We start from the raw sequence: 16,805 nt of genomic DNA, 5'->3' as shown, positions 1-16,805 counted from the left end.
CCCCATGTTACTAATGCAAAAACTTACATTAAGGAGTTATTGGATGGCCTAAAAAAAAATTTAATAAAAAGAGAACTCATAACATTAATTTAGTTTGTAATGGTTTTTCAGTGTTTTTCCCTACGGATGTAATCACCATAAGATCAATACACGTTACCATTACTATAATTCATATCCTTCAATACGGTCTGTCTCTTTTTGGCGTTAACTTGGTCTTATAAGTTATAAACTCACAAATATAGCTCTTAATATGGCTTTTCAGTGTTTTTTACAAAGTAAATAACCAAACTTTGATGAACATTTGGTATTTTGGTACTAAGACATATCTTTCCATTATGGTGTTCATGGCTTGTCTAAAAAAATGGAATTTTAAGGGAGAAACTCACGTATGTAGCACATTATATGGCTTTTAAGTGTATTTTCCAACAACGTTTCACTCAACTCTATGTAAATTCGTTTCCATGGTTCTCTTTCACATTTTTGCATTAGGAGGTCAAGGCTTGGCTAAAAAAAAATTGAATTGTCCCTGAAAAACTAACAAATATAGCTCTTTATATGTCTTTTCAGTGTATTTTCTAACTAAAATTCCCAAAATACTAGTAAAACACGTTCCCATGGTTCTTTTTTCTATCCTTCCTGGCTAAAGTTCGAGTCTTGGATCAAAACATGGAATTTTTAGTGAAACAATCTCAAATATAGCTTTTAATATGGCTTTTCGGCGTTTTTTCATATGAAAATAAACAAAGTAATTGGAAAAGAAGGTCCATTTGCTCTTAGTACTGTCTTTCCAGGCGAGATATCCAGTAGGTTATATGAAATGGAATTGTCAGGAGAAAATTTAAAAAGACAGTAGACCAATTTGCTGTTAGGTTTTCTTTCCGAACGGAAAATTGCAAAAAACTATTAAAAAACGTTTACGTTGCTCTAATTCATAACATTAAACAAGTGCGGTCACTGATTGGCTAAAACATGGAATTGTCAGTGAAACACTCACGAATATAGCTCTTAATATGGCTTTTCAGTGTTTTTTCCAAGGAAAATACGGAAAATACGATGTAAATACGGCCCTATGGTTCTAATTCCTATCATTCAATAAGGTAGGTCATGGCTGGGATAAAAAATTGAATTGTCAGTGAACAACACACAAATATAGCTCTTAATATGGCTTTTAAGTGTTCTTCCCAACCGAAGTAATCAAAATCAGATGAAAATATGTTCCCATAGCTCTTATTAATATCCTTCAATTAGGGAGGTCAAGGTTTGGCTAAAACAATTAAATTGTCCGTTTAACACTCACTATTATAGCTCTTTATCTGGCTTTTCAGTGTATTTTCCAACTAAAACTCCAAAAAAAAGATGAAAACAAGGTACCAGGGTTATTAATTACATCCTTCATTTAGATAGGTAGAGGATTTTAAAAAAAAATGGAACTGTTAGTGAAAATCACCAACATATCGAAATTTCGATGTCATGTCAGTGTTTTTCCAACGAACCAAAGAAATAATATAAGATTTATCGCGCAAATGTCTCTTATTCATTTCATTCAGTTTGGGGGGGAATGCTTTTGCTAAAAATCATGGAATTGAACTTGAGGCACTCGCGAATATGGATAATATATTTAACTTTTATCGTGCTCTCCGACTGCATAACAAACTAAAATATTAATAAACGATCATAGATATATCGTTCATATCCTTCAATTAGGGAGGCCATATCGCGTCAAACCTTAGACTTTACTTTGACTATCTCACAAAAATATCATTAAATATGGCTGTTCAGTGTATTTTCAAACTTAATAAAGCTAAAAAATATGAAAAAAATTTCCCCTTGTATAAATTCAAATCCATTAATTCGAGAGTTAAAATAATGGCTAAAAAAATTGAATTCTCATTGAAACACCCATGAATATAGCTCTTAATATGGCTTTTCAGTGTTTTTTCCAACGAAAATACGCAAAATACGATGAAAATACGTTCCCAAGGTTCTATTTCATATTCTTCCATTAGTAAGTTCAAGGCTTGGCAAAAAAATGGAATTTTCAGTAAAAAAATCTCAAATATCGCTCTTAATACGGATTGTCAGTGTTTTTTCCTCAAGCTATTCGAAACATAATCGTACAAGAACGTCCAAGTGTAGTAAGACTTATCGTTGAAATATTGCTTAAAAGGCATTTCTAAACAAAATGGAATATTAGGTAAAAAACTAAAAAAATAAGAAAATTAAGTGTCTTTGCTGATTTAAATCAAACTAACTTTAGCAAAATTATCAGTAATAAATTTCACATGGTTCTACTAATTTTGATTTCATTAGTGTGTTAATTGCGGGTCGCTAACAAAAGGAAGTTAACGAGAAAATAAACAAAAAAAATCTCTACTTTAGGCTTTTATTTGTTATTTTCAAAAGAAAGTACTAAATAAAATATGAAATTATTGTCACTTGGTTTTAATTCATTTACTTCATGTCGTGAAGTCAATTTTTGGCTAAAAAAATTGAAATTAATGTGAAATTCTCAAAAATATACCAATTTATATCTATTTTCAGTGTTTTTTCCACCGAAGATACGCAAAATACAATAAAAAGACTTTTCCATAGCGCTAATTAAAATCCTTTCATTAGGGAGGTCAATGCTTGGCTAAAAAAATGGAATTGTAAGTAAAAAACTCACAAAGATCGCTCTTAATAGGGCTTTTCAGTGTTTTTCCATGTAACCTACGCAACATACGATGAAAATATGTTTCCATGGGTTTATTTAATATCTTTCAATAAGGGAGTTCATGGCTTGGTTAAAAAAATGGAATTTTCAGTGAAAAACTTAAAAATAGACCACTTAATCCGTATTTTCAGTGTTTTTTTCCAATGTCAATACGAAAAAAACTATTAAAATACGTTTCCAGGGCTCTATTTCATATCCTTCAATTGGGGAGGGAAAGCCTTGGCAAAAAAAAAGAATTTTTCAGAGAAGATCTCACAAATATAGATATTTTTATGGCTTTTCAGTGTGTTTTCCAACAAAAATACGATGAAAATACGTTCCCATTGTTCTAATTCATATCCTTCTATTAGGGAGGTCAAGGCTTGGCTAAGAAAATGGAATTTTCAGTGAAAAACACCAAAACATATCTTTTACTCTGGATTTTAAGGTTTTTTTCCAACGATCTTACAACTAAAATACGATTACAGTGGTCGATTTAGTGTCTTTCCATTTTAAAGTTCCAGTATTGGCTTAAAAAAATAGAAATGACAGTTAAAAACTCAATCATTAAGATCTTAATATGGCTTTTCATATTGTATTCCAACAAAAGTGCTCACCATACTCTGAAAAGAAGTGCATATGTCTCACAGTAATAACCTACAATTATTGATTCCAAAGCGCTTCTAAAAAATGGAAGATACAATTAAAATCTCTAAATTATAGCTCTAATATTGCCTTTCAGTGTTTTTTCCAACGAAAATACGCAAAATACGATGAAAATACATTACCATGGTTCTAACTCATATCCTTCAATTAGGGAGGTCATGTATTGGATAAAAATTGGAATTGTAAGTGAAAAACTCACTAATATAGATCTTAATATTGCTTTTCAGTTTTTTTTAGTAACAAAATTCGCATAATAAGATGAAAAAGCGCTTACAGGGCTCTTAATCATATTTTTTAATTAAGGAGGTCAATGCTTGGCTAAAAATGGGATGTTCAGTGAAAAACTCTCGAAGATACATCATTATATGGCTTTTAAGTGTATTTTCCAACGATATCACGCTAAAACGATAAATAGACTTTTCTAAAGTTTTATTACAAATTTGTTAATTAGGGACGTCAAGGCTTTGCTAAAAAAAATGGAATTTTAAGTGGAATTCTCACAAAAATAGCTTTTATTTTTGACGGTAAGGGTTTTTTTCAACGAAAATAATCAAACTCAGCTGAAAAGTAGGTACTCTTTGAATAATTCTTATCAGTTAACGTGGGATTACATTTCTTTGCTAAAAAAATTGAATTTTAAGTCAAACGGTCACACATATAGGTATTAATATTGCGTTTCAGTGTTTTTTTCAAAAGAAAATACGCCAACTACGATGAAAATACGTTCCCATGGTTCTAATTCATATCCTTCAATTAGAGAAGTCAGGGCTTGGCTAAAAAATGGAATTATCAGTTAAAAACTCACAAATATAGCTTTTAATATGGCTTTTCAGCGTTTTTTTTCAAAATAAAAAAAGAAAAATACTATTAAAAAAGTTTCCCATGTTTATAATTAATATCCTTAAATTAGGAAGTTAATGGCTGGGCTAAAAAAATGAATTGTGTTTTAAAAACACAAAAATATTTCACTTATAAATGATCGTCAGTGTTTTTTTTTCATAATTATTTATTATAAATACTATTAAATTTTGTTCAAATGGTTCCAATAAAAGTTCTACACTCAGGGGGGTCAAAGCTTGACGAAAAAAAGGGACTTTTCAGTGAAAAACTAACACTAAAAGATCTTAATATGGCTGTTCAGTGTTTTTTTCCATCGATATAACGAAAAATAATAAGTAACTAAGTTCCCATGATTATAATTCATATCATTTCATTAGTGTGGTCAAGGCTTTGCTAAAAAAAAAATTGAGTTGACATTGAAAACTCTCAAATATAGCTCTTTATCTGGCTTTTCAGTTTTTTTTTTCAGATTAAAAAAATCAATATAAGATGGAAATACGTTGCTATGTTTCCCCTTGATATTCTTCAAGTAGGGCGTTAGGGGGTGGGCTAAAAAATTTAAGAAACAGTGAAAAACTCACAAATGTAGCTTTTGAAATGGCTTTTAAGTGTATTTACAAACAAAAATACGCAAAATACTATGAAAATACGTTCCCATGGTTCTACTTCATATCGTTCCATTAGGGAGGTCTAGGCTTGGATAATTATATGGAATTGTCTGTGAAAATATCACTTATATATCTCTTTATCTGTAGTTTATTTTTATTGCCAAAATGTTCTTAGCAAAATACGAAGTACATTTGTGAATATTGTTCTTAGGTATATTCATTCAGGATATGTGTAAAGGCGTGGCTAAACAAAAATGTACTTTTAACTTATTAAACAACATATATGTCTCAAACTAGTTATGCAAATTGTTTATCCCATAGTACTAACGATGAAATATAGCTAAAAATAATTTCCGAGTGCTCTAATCCAAATCCTTCAGTTAAGCAAGTCAAGGGTTGGCTAAAAAAAAATGGACTTTTCACTTGAAAACCGACAATTATATATCCTAACATGACTTTTCAGTGTATTTTCCAACAAAAATACGCAAATAACGATGAAAACACGCTCCCATGGTTCTCATTCATATCCTTCAATTAGGGAGGTCAAGGGTTGCCTAAAAAAATAGAATTTTCAGAGAAAAAATCACAAATATAGATGTTAATATGGCTTTTATGTGTATTTTATTACGGAATTTCGAAACATCCGAGAAGAAGTCCTCCCTCGGTCTCTCATACATATCCTTACAGTCTGAATGACAAGGCATGTCTAAAAAATTGAATTTTCTGTGAAAAACTAAAAAATATAGCTCATAACAGGTCTTTTCAGTGTTTTTCCTAACAACAATTCGCAAAAAAAGATTAATAAACGTTCCCATGTGTCTCATTAATATCTTTCAATACGGGAGGTCAAGGCTTGCCTAAAAAAAAGGAATTTTAGGTGAAATACTCACAAATATAGTTATTAATATGGCTTTTTAATGTTTTTTCCAACCAAAATACTAAAAATAAGATGAAAATATGTTCCCATTTCTTTATTTCATATTATTCAATTAGGGAGGTCAAAGCTTGGCTAGAAAAATGGAATTTTTAGTGAAAAACCCAAAAATATCGCATTGAATACGGATTTTCAGTGTATTGTCCAACTGAAATACGCAAATAAGATGTAAAAAAGCTAATCATGTTTTTATTGATATCCTTCAATTATGGAGGTAACAGCTTTGCTAAGAGATGGGAATTGTCAGTGAAACTCACAAATATAGCTCTTAATATGGCTTTTCAGTGTTTTTTCCAACGAAAATACTGATAATACTATGAAAATTCTTTTCACGGGTTCTAAGAAATATTTTTCAAGTAGGGAAGTCATGGCTCTGCTAAAAAAAAATTGAATATAATTTGAAAAACAAAACCTTAAAGCTCAAATGATTTCGTGTAATTGTTTTTTTCCTTCTATAATCAACAAAATGCTAATAAAATACGGTCACTTTGTTACCTCTCACAACCTTCCAGAAACGTGTTCAAGGTTTAGCTAAACAAGTGGTATTGTCAGTGACTATATCACAATAATAGCTCTTATTCAGTCTTTTCACTGTTTTTTAAAAAGTGAATAAGAAAAATACAATAAAAATAAGTTCCCATCGCTCTTATTCATATCCTTCAAGTAGGGAGGTCAAGGCTTGGATAAAAAAATGGAAATGTCAGTCAAACAATCACGAATATGGCTCTAAATATGTCTTTACATTGTGTTTTTCAGCTAATATAAGCAAAAAAAGATTAAAATACGTTCACAAGGTTTTAATTCATATTCTTTAATTAGGGAGGTCAAGGCTTGGCTAAAAAAATGAAATTGTAAGTTAAAAAACCATGAATATAGCTCTTAATATGGCTTTTGAGTGTTTTTTCCAATGAAAACACGCAATATACGAAAAAAATATGTTTATCAGGTTATCATTCATATTCTTCCATGAGTGTGTTAAATTTCTTTCTAAACCATGTTATTGTTCAGTCAAAAAGTCTCAAATATAGATCTTAATAGGTATTTTAAGTGTTTTTTTCCTCCAGCACATCGCAAATAACAAATGCTCTACGGTTCCGGTGTTAGATTTCATATCATAGCCGGATTGTTGTCTATTAGTGTCTAAACAAAAATGTAATATACACTAAAAAACAAAAATGAAAATATAATAATGTTTCATTTACTTTTATTTTCCCACGAACATTAGAAGACAAAGAATACACGAATTTTCTTTTGTACTTCGACATATCCTTCATTTATGTCGTTCCCTTCTGGTATATAAATTGGTATGGTATGTTAAAAATTTTCAATTATAGATCATATTATGGCTTTTCTGTGTTTTTTTCCAACGGAAATACGCAAAATACGATGAAAATACTTTTCCATGGTTCTAATTCATATCCTTCAATTAGGGGTTCAATGATTGTCTAAAAAATGGAATTGTCATTGAAAAACTCACAAATATAGCTCTTAATATGGCTTTTCAGTGTTTTTTCAACGAAAATACACAAAATAGAATAAAAATTCGTTTCCATAACTCTCATTCATATCCTTGAATTTGGGATGTCAAGGTTTGGCTAAAAAAATTGAATTTTCAGTGAAAAACTCACAAATATAGCACTTAAGAGGGCTTTTAAGTGTAATTTACTACAAAAATATGCAAAATACGATGAAAATAAGTTCCCATGGTTCTCATTCATATTTTTCAATTAGGGAGGTCAAGGCTTTGCAAAAAAAAAGTAGTATTCCGTGAAAAATTTACGAATATAGTTCTTAATATGGCTTTTCAGTGTTTTTTTCCAACGAAAATAAGTAAAATACGATGAAAATACGTTCCCATGGTTTTAATTCATATCCTTCAAGTAGGGAGGTCAAGGCTTGGCTCAACAATGTATATTTAATTGAAAAGCTCGAAAATATAGCTCTTAATATGGCTTTTCAGTGTTTTTTCCAACAAAAATACGATGAAAATACGTTTCCATGGTTCTAATTCATATCCTTCAATTAGGGAGGTCAAGGCTTGGATAAAAAAATTGAAATGTCAGTAAAAAAACTCCCGAACAGAGATCATTATCTGGCTCTTGTAGTTTTATTCCAGCAAAAATACGCCTAATATACGAGTTAATTTTTCTATTTCATGTTATTGAATTGGGGATGTAAAGCGATTGCTAAAAAAAATGATATTGTCAGAGGAAAACACAAAAATGTTGCACTAAATATGGAATTTTAGTGAGTTTTCCAACATAAAGACGATAACAGCTATTATATAACGTTCCCTATGTTCCTATTCATATTCTTCAATTAGGAATGTTACATAATTGCTAAAAAAAATTGAATTGTAAGTGTAAAGAACTAAATAATAGAATTTAAGTTTTCTTTTCAGTGTTTTTTCAAAAGACAATACGAAAAATAAGATGAAAATACGTTACTTTGGCTGTAACTCATATCCTTCAATGTGAGAGGTAATTGATTGGAGAAAAAATGTAAATGTCAGTGAAAAAATCCCTATTTTAGATCTTAGAATGGATTTTCAGTGTTATTTACTAACAAAATTATCATAAAAAGATTAAATAGTTGTCCCATAGTTCTAGTTCATATTATTTAAGTTAGGAGGTCATGTCTTTTCTAGAAAATAGAATTAGTCAGTGAAAAAATCAAAAATATAGCTTTTAATATGGATTTTAAGTGTTTTTTCAAATTAAAATAAGCAAAATACGATGAAAATAAGTTACCTTGGCTCTAATTTATATAATTGAATTAGGATGGTCAAATCTTGGATAAAAAAAGGAAATGTACGATTCAAAATAAAACTAAAAGCTATTAATATTCCTATTCTGTGTTTTTTCTAACGGAAGTACGAAAAATCAGCAGAAAAGACAGTCCACTGGTGGGTCGAAAGATAATACACTGTGTGATTTCAAGTCTTGTATAAAAAATTTAATTATCAGGGAAAAACTCACAAATATAGCTGTTAATATGGCTTTTCAGTGTTTTTCCCAACGGAAGTGAACAGAATAAGATTAAAATATCCTCCCTTGTCTTTTATTCATATCCTCCAATTAGAGAAGTCAGGGCTTGGCTAAAAAACCGAATTGTAAGTGAAAAACTCACAAATATAGCTTTTAATATGGCTTTGCAGCGTTTTTTTTCGAACGTAAATACTCAAATAACGATTAAAATAATTTACCATGGTTCTATTTCATATCCTTGAATTTGGGAGTTCATGGCTTGGCAAAAAAAGGGAATTTACAGTTAAAAACTCTCTAATATATCATAGTATATGCCTTGTCAGTGTTTTTTTCCTACGAAATTACGCAAATTACGATTAAAATATGTACTAAAGGTTCTAATTAAAATCCTTCAACTAGGGTGGTCCAAGCTTGGCTAAAAAAAGGGAATTTTCATTGAAAAACAAACACTACTAGATCTGATTATGTATTTTAAGTGTTTTTTAAAAATTAAATAAGCAATATACTATGAAAATACTTTCCAAATGATATAATTAATATATTTCATTGTTTGTTTACAAGGAGTTTCAATACAATGTGTATTGTACTTTTGAATTTATAATATTTCTATCTTTCGATGTCTTTTAAGTGTTTTTTCTATAGAAAACTCGCAAAATACGAGGATAATACATTCCCTAGGTTTTAACTCATACTTTTCAATTCGAAACGTCAAGGCTTTTCAAAAAATTTAAATGTAATTAAAAAACAAACAAATATAGCTTATGATATGGCTTTTCAGTGTTTTTTCAAACAAAAATATGCAAAATACGTTGAAAATACGCTAGTAGTGTTCTAATTAAGATAATTAAATTTGTGATTTATATTCTTGGCTAATACCTGGATTTTTAATTTTATAACTCAATAATATATATCTTTATATGTATTATCAGTGTTTTTGCAAACCAAAATACACAGAACACTATAAAAACATGTTCTAAGGGTTCTAAGTCCTATCCTTACATGAGTTAGGTCAATGCTTGGATATAAACAGTAATAGTCAGCGAAAAACAAATAAAAATAGCTCTTTCTCTTGCTTCTAATTTTTTTTTTCAAAGTTAACACGGAAAATCTGTAAAAGGTACGTTCACATGGCTCTAACTTATATTTTTCAAGTAGGCAGCTCAAAGGTTGGCTAAAAAAAAATTTAATCGTCAGTGGAATACTACCAAATATATATGTTAATATGGCTTTTCAGTGTATTTTCAACGAAAATACGCAAATACGATGAAAATATGTTCCCATGGTTCTAATTCATATCCTTCAATTAGGGAGGTCAAGGCTTGGCTAAAAAAATTTAATTGTCAGTGAAAAACTCACAAATATAGCTCTTAATATGGCTTTTCAGTGTTTTTTCCAACGAAAATATGCAAAATACGATGAAAATACGTTCCCATGGTTCTAATTCATAGCCTTCAATTAGGAAGGTCAAGGGTTGGCTAAAAAATGGAATTGTAAGTGAAAAAATCACAAATATAGCACTTAATATGGATTTTCAGTTTTTTTTCCAACGGAAATACGCAAAATACGATGAAAATACGTTCCCATGGTTCTAATTAATATCCTTCAATTAGGGAGGTCAGGGCTTGCCTAAAAAAATGGAATTGTAGGTGAAAGACTCACAAATATAGTTCTTAATATGGCTTTTCAGTTTTTTTTACTTCCAAAAGACTCAAAATAAGATGAAAATATGTTCTTATTGTTCTAACTCATATCATTCTATTTGGGAGGTCAAGGCTTGGCTAGAAAAATAGAATTTTTAGTAAAAATCTCAAAAAAATCGCACTTAATATGGCTTTACAGTTTGTTTTCCAACGAATTTTATCATACTAATTTTATAAGACTTAAACATTTTTCAAATACATTTCCTACGATGTTGGTTGTCAAGCGATGCTAAAAAAATGGTATTTACTGTGAAAAACACAAGATTACATCACTGAAGAGTTATTGTCAGTGTTTTTCCAAATTATAGTCTATAAATCATATTTTTCGACGTTCCCGGGGTTCCATGAAAAATCCTACTCGTAGTGTGTTGACTGCTCTGCTAAAAAAAAAAGAAATTAAATAGAAAATATAAACCAAAAATATCTTAATATGTCTTTGAAGTTTTTTTTCATTAGAAATTTAGAAATAACAGAAGAACCTGAGAATCAATGATTATAATTCATAGTATTCTAGAATGGAGGCCATGTCTTGAAGAAAATATGGAATTTTACGTGACAATCTCACAAATTTATCTCTAAATATTGATTTTCGTTTTATTTCCCATAGGATGATAGAAGAAAAAGATGAAAATACTCTACAATGGCTCTTTTTCACATAATTCATTACGGAAGGTCGAGGCATGGCGAAAAAAATGGAACTGTAAGTTAGAAACTAACGAATATAGCTCTTAATATGGCCTTTCAGTGTATTTCCCATCGAAAATAAGCAAAATAAGTTTAAAATACTTCTCCATTGTACTTTTACCTATATGTCAATTCTGGTTGTCAAAGAACTGCTAAAAAAATGGAAGTGTCAGTGAAAACACACGAATAATTAATTTTATTTGGCATGTCAGTGTTTTTTCTAACGTCAAAAAGCAAAATACGAATGAACAGACGTCTATGTTGGACTAATGCCGAACTATCATTTAGGGAGGGCAAGTATGAGCTAAAAAATGTAAGGGTCCGGGGAAAACCCGAAAATATATAATTTAATAGTTATTTTCAGTGTTTTTTTCATTCAGAAATTAGCAAAATACGATTAGTATACGTTCCCATTGTTTTAGTTCATATCCTTCAATTAGTAAGGACAAGGATTTTCTAAAAAAATGGAATGGACAGTGACATCCTCAAAAATATAGCATATTATAGGGCTTGTCAGTGTTTTTTCCTATGAAAATACGCAAAATACGATGAAAATTCGTTCCCATGGATTCCATTAATTTCCTTCATCAATCGAAGTAAAACCGTGGCAAAAAAAAAGGATGGGTCACAGAATAACTCACGCGTATCTTAGTGTAGATGTCTTGTCAAGGTATTATAAAGCAAAAATACGATGAAAATACTTTCCAATTGTTTTAATTCATATACTTCAATTTTGAAGGTATAAGTTATGATAAGAAAATGTAATTGTCAGTGAAAAACACACAAATATAGCTCTTAGTATGGCTTTTCAGTGTGTTTTCAACGAAAATACAATTAAAATACTTTTCAATTGTTCTAATTCATATATTTCAATGTTGAAGTTAAATTAAGTTCTAAAAAAATTTATTTTAAAGTTTAACTCTATCATAAAGATCTATAAATTTTGATTTTCTGAGTGTATTCAAAAGAAAATACGCAAAATACTATGAAGATAAGTTCATAAGTATCTACTTCAAATCTTTCAATTAGGGATGTCAAGGCTTGGCTAAAAAATTGAATTGTCAGTGAAAAACTAACAAATATAGATCTTAATATGTCTTTTCAGTTTTTTTTCCAACGAGAATACGAAAAATACGATGATAATACGTTACCTTGAGTCTAATTCATATCCTTCAATTATGGATGTCAAGGCTTTGCTAAAAAAAATTGAATTGTCAGTGAAAAACTCACAAATATAGCTCTAAAATTGTCTTTTCATTTATATTTACAAATAAACTAAGAAAAAACCTAGTAAAAAACGATCAATTGGGTCTAATTCATAGCATTCACTTAGGTAGGTCAAGGTTTGTCAAAAAAATTCAATTGACAGTAAAAAATTCACACATATATCACTTAAAATGGCCTTTCAGTGTTTTTTCCCAACGAAAATACGCAAAATACGATGAAAATACGTTACCAAGGTTCTTTATCTTATCATTGAATTAGGAAGGTCAATGCTTGGCTAAAAAAAAGTAATTTTTAGTAAAAAACTCACCAATATAGCTCTTAATATGGCTTTTCAGTGTATTTTCTCAACGAAAATACGCAAAATACGATGAAAATACGTTCACATTTTTATAATTAATATATTTATATTTGTGTGTTAATTTCTTTGCTAAAAAAAATTTATGTTTAATTGAAAAACACGCATATATATGTTATAATATGGCATTTTAGTGTTTTCTCAAACAAAAATTCGCAACATAAGATGAATATACTGTCCTCGAGTTCTATTCCATATTCTTTCATTAGGGAGGTCAAAGCTTCGCTAACAAAATGGAATTGTCAGTGAAAAACTCACAAATATAGCTATTAATATGGATTTTCAGTGTTTTTTTCAAACTAAAATACGCAAAATAAGATGAAAATACGTTCCCATGGTTCTAATTCATATCATTTCATAACAGAGGTCAAGGCTGGTCAAAAAAATTAAAATATCAGTGAACAAATCACAAATATAGCTCTTAATAGTGCTTTTCAGTTTATTTCCCAACGGAAGTAATCTGAATAAGATGAAAGTACCATCACAAGTTTATTTTTAATATCAGATCATTATATACCTCAAGGCTGGTCTAAGAAAATTGAATTGTCAGTGAAAAACTCACAAATATAGCTCTTAATATGGCTTTGCAGTGTTTTTTACAAAGTAAATACGGAAAAAACGATGAAAATACGGTCCCATTGTTCTATTTAATATCCATAAATTTGGGAGTTATTTTATGTGATCAAAGAATTTAAATTTAAGTTAAAAATTCAATAATATAGAAATTCATATGGCTTTTCATGTTATTGTCCTACGAAATATAGCTAACACCGAATAAATTACTTTAACAATTATCTAATTAATTAACTTCATGTATTGATTTATAGTCTTTGATAAAAATATGGAATTTAAATATTAAATAAAAATAATATCTCTATTTATATGGCTTTTACTAGTAATTTTCGAAAGAAATTACTCAAACAACGATTGATTATCTCTTCCTTAGCTCTAATTCAAATATTTTAATTAGGGAGGTCAAGGGTTGGCTAAAAAATGGAATTTTCAGTGAAAAACTCACAAATATAGCACTTAATATGGCTTTTCAGTGTTTTTTTCCAACTAAAATTCGCAAAATATGATTAGAATACGTGCCCAAGGCTCTCATTTATATCCTTCACTAACGGAGGTCAAGGCTGGGCTAAAAAATGGAATTGTCAGTGACCAAATAAACCATCTAAATCATATTATTTGTGTTAATTGTTTTTCCCAACGGAAGAAAGCACAATACTATTAAAATACGTCCCCATTGTTATAATTTAAATCCTTATATGTGGGTGTAATATTCTGTTCTAAAAAATGGAATTGTCATGGATAAACTCCCAAACAATTCCCATAAGCGGCCTTATAAGTGTTTTTTCATACGAAAAATAACAAAGTACGATGCCAATTCGTTCATAAGGCTAGCATTAATATCCTTCAATGAGGAAGATCAAGGCTTGGCTAAAAAAAAGGAATTTACAGTGAAAAACTAACAAATATAGCTCTTAATATGGCTTTTCCGTGTTTTTTACAACGAAAATACGCCAAATACGATGATATTACGTTTCCAATGTTATTTTTCATATACTTAAAGACTGTAGTTCTAGGCTTGGCTAAAACAAATTTAAATGACCGTATAATAATAACAAGTAAAGATCTAATTATTTCTTTTCATCTTCATCTCCATCGGAATGTAGCAGACAACGCTGAATTAACGTTAACATGTTTAACGTTAATATATTTACCGACGGGATTTAAAGGCTTGGCTAAAAAAAAATTGAATTTAAATAGAAAAAATAAAAAATTTACCACGATTAATATCTTTTACGTGTTTTTTAACGAAAATACGAAAAAAACGATGTAAATACGCTTCCAAGGTTTTAATTTATATCCTTCAATGAGGGAGGTCAAGGCTTGGCTAAGAAATTAAATTGTCAGTGAAAATCTCACAAATATACATCTTAATAAAGATTTTCATTCAATTTTAATACGAACAAGAACAGAATAAGAAGAAAAAACGTTAACTTGACTGTCTGTCCAATAGTTAAATTAGTGAGGTCAATTATTGGCTAAGAATTTTAATTGTAAGTAATATAAACAAAAACTTATCACTGAATATTGCTTCTCTTTTTTTTTTTAAAAGAAAGAAAGACAAAAAATAATTAAAAACGTTAAAAAGTTTCTTATTAATATACTTTAATTAGGGATTTCAAGGCTTGGCTAAAAAAATGGAATTGTCAGTGAAACTCACGAATATAGCTCTTAACATGGCTTTTTATTGCTATTTCATACGGACATTAGCAAACTTAGATTTTAATACGGTTACCTATGTCTATAAATATTCCTACAAGATTTATTTAAAATTCTTTGCTAAAAAAAATTTTTTTTAAAGAATCATACAAGATAAAAAGTATACAAAGATTTAATTTAATTTTGATTGTAAAATAATTTTCTAACTAATTTAAGTAATAAATTACCTAGTTTATTCATAATTAACTATCCAGTATAGATATCAATCCTAGGCTAAAAAAAAATTAAATTTTCAGTGAAAAACTCACAAATATAGATCTTAATATTGATTTTCAGTGTATTTTCCAACGAAAATAAGCAAAATACGATGAAAAAAAGGGCCCATGGTTATTATTAATATCTGTAAAGTAGTTTGTTCTAGACTTTTCTAAAACATATGTAAGTTTAATTGAATATATAAAAAATATGTCACTTAATCATGAACTTCCGTTTGTTCACATAAGAAAATACGCAAAATACGAAAAGAAAAGACTATTATAGCTCTAATGTATTTAATTAAATTAGGGAGGTCAAGGCTTGGAAAAATAACGGACATTAATGTAAACAACTCAAAAATATAGATTTTTATGTGGCTTTTCTGTTTTTTTTCAAACGAAAATACGCAAAATAAGATCAAAATACTTCCCTATGGTTGTAATTAATATCCTTTAATTAGGGAGGTCAAGGTTTTTCTAAAAAATTGAATTGTCAGTGAAAAACTAACAAATATATGGGTCAATAAGGCTTTTAGGTGTTGTTCCCAACCGAAGTACTCGAAATAAGATGAAAAGACCTTCCCAGGGTTCTATGTCATATCCTTCAATAAGGTACCTAAAGGCTTGGCTAAAAAAAATGGAACTGTCAGTGAATAACTCACAAATATAGCTCATTATATGGCTTTTAAGTGTTTTTTCAAAAGTAAATTCGGAAAATAAGATTAAAATACGGTCCTATGGCTATAATTCATATCTTTCCGTCAGAGATGTCAATGCTTGGCAACAAGAATGGAATTTTAAGTGAAAATTTTACAAATGTAGCTTATGATATGGCTTTTCATTTTTTCTCCCAACGAAAATACGCAAAATACGATGAAAATACGTTCCCAAGGTTCTAATTCATATCCTTCAATTAGGGAGGTCAAGGCTTGGCTAAAAAAATGGAAGTGTATTTTCCAACGAAAATACGCAAAATACTAAGAAAAAACTTTACCATGGTTCTATTTAATATCTATCAAATATGAAGGTCAAAGATTGGCTAAAACAAAAAGCAAGTTTCAGTGAAAAACTCACAAATAGCTCTTAATATGGCTTTTCAGTGTTTTTTCAAGCCAGAATACGATTAAAATACCTTCCTATGGTTCTATTTCATATCCTTCAATTAGGGAGGTAAAGGGTTGGCTAAAAAAATGGTATTGTCAGGGAAAAAATAACAACTGTATATCTGAATCTGGATTTTAAATTTGTTTTTCAACAAAAATACGATGAAAATACGTTTCCATGGTTCTAATTCATATCTTTCAATTAGGAAGATCAAGGCTTGGCTAAAAAAATGGAATTGTCAGTGAAAAACTCACAAATATAGCTCTTAATATGCCTTTTCAGAGTTTTTTCCAACGAAAATACGGAAAATACGATGAAAATACGTTCCCATGGTTCTAATTCATATCCTTCAATTAGGGAGGTCAAGGCTTGGCTAAAAAATTGTATTGTCAGTGAAAAAATCACTAATATATCTATTTTTATGGCTTTTCAGTTTTTTTTTGATACAAAAAATCGCAAAATAAGATGAAAACACATTTCCTTGGTTATAATTAATATCTTTCAATTATGGAGGTCAAGGCTTGG

The sequence above is a fragment of the Artemia sp. Qi Xiang Cuo genome, unplaced genomic scaffold (assembly GCF_049724085.1).
Source record: "Artemia sp. Qi Xiang Cuo unplaced genomic scaffold, ASM4972408v1 HiC_scaffold_23, whole genome shotgun sequence".
Classification (NCBI taxonomy): domain Eukaryota; kingdom Metazoa; phylum Arthropoda; class Branchiopoda; order Anostraca; family Artemiidae; genus Artemia; species Artemia sp. Qi Xiang Cuo.
This window is presented reverse-complemented; position numbering follows the sequence as displayed.